General features: G+C 41.2%; 1 pseudogene; it reads right to left on the reverse strand.

Annotated features, from left to right (window-relative positions):
• Positions 1-1,520, reverse strand: part of LOC105528844 — a 59,738-nt pseudogene that overhangs the window by 18,044 nt on the left and 40,174 nt on the right.

Here is a 1,520-nt window from a genome sequence, read left to right on the forward strand (position 1 = left end):
GCAGTTCATAGCTTGAAAAAAGTTGCCACACAAAACGTGCAGCTCTGTAGGAAGTCAGCTGTGAGGGTGGGTTCCCTCCTCAGGAGAAATGATGTGAACCACAAACTAGCAACCCCTTCAAGCAGCTTGAAAGAGAACATCACAAACCACCCTGAAGCCGTGAGAACAAATAGACCCTGTTGTGACCTTAGTGTTGGTAGTTTTTGTAGTTTTGTACCATGAATGACACAGACGTTATTTACTACAAGTGCTGAGGTGCCAATCCAAGTTATTTCTGGCCTTAACCTCTTGCTTTGTTCCCATGAGTATGTGGCTGTATTACACAGTTGAGGACTTTCTATTGATGAGAATAAGTGCTTCTTTTTTTTTTTTTATTTCAAGTTTTGGCAATAGGTGTTTATATCACAGGCTACTTCTCAGAGATCAATTATTTCCCTAGTTGTGTTTTCGGTCCTGGAATAGAGTGAGGTTGGATTTTAATTAAATAATTAATCGATATGTTTTTAACATGCTCATATGCCAGGGACTGTGTCCATTCATGAGCAAAATGAAGAAGCCCAGATCTCCTCTAGCTAGTCACACTTCTTGGTTGCAGGTAATGGAAACTCACACAAATTAGCCTAAACAAAAAGAAAGGAATGGAGTGGAAGGATGCAGGAATATCCATGTACAAGAAATTGGACTTCCCATGGGACTGGAACCAGGACCTGGAAAGCCAGGGAAAGTTCATCTGTTTCTTTTTGGAAGTTTTTGTTTCCTCCTCTCTGCTTCTCTCTGAGCATCTGTTTGATTTTTCTCTCCATAGTCTCACTTTCTTTGTTTTTAGAAGAATATGTCTTTTTCAGTCTTCTACATATTCTCTTGCTTCTAGTACTGCCAATCACTAGAAATCTCTTTGTTCCAATGGCAAATTCTCAGGAAAGAAAATTCCACTTGGCTCAGCCTAGCAGTCAATAAATTGGCTCTTCTAGGGTCAGGGGTGCACCCCTGGTCCATGTGGAATAGGCTGTCTTGTCCATTGCAATTTGGTCAAGGAAACAAGCCATCCCATGTATGCAAGGATGAAGGTTTTATCACGTGGAATAGGAGAGCTGCACAACCATTGTAAAGAGTGAAGGCAGGATACCATGGAATACTATGCAGCCATAAAAAAGGATGAGTTCATGTCCTTTGTAGGGACGTGGATGAAGCTGGAAACCATCAATCTCAGCAAATTATCACAAGGACAGAAAACCAAACACCAGATGTTCTCACTCATTGGTGGGAATTGAACAATGAGAACACTTGGACACAGGAAGGGGACCGTCATACACCGGGGCCTGTCATGGGGTAGGGGGAGGGGGGAGGGATAGCATTAGGAGATATACCTAATGTAAATGATGAGTTAATGGGCAGCACACCAACATGGCACATGTATACACATGTAACAAACCTGCACATTGTGCACATGTACCCTAGAACTTAAAATATTAAAACAAACCAAAAAAAAGGTACCGCTTTAGGAAAAAAAAAAAAAAAAA

The sequence above is a fragment of the Mandrillus leucophaeus genome, unplaced genomic scaffold, assembly GCF_000951045.1.
Source record: "Mandrillus leucophaeus isolate KB7577 unplaced genomic scaffold, Mleu.le_1.0 Scaffold1186, whole genome shotgun sequence".
NCBI classification, from domain to species: Eukaryota; Metazoa; Chordata; class Mammalia; order Primates; family Cercopithecidae; genus Mandrillus; species Mandrillus leucophaeus.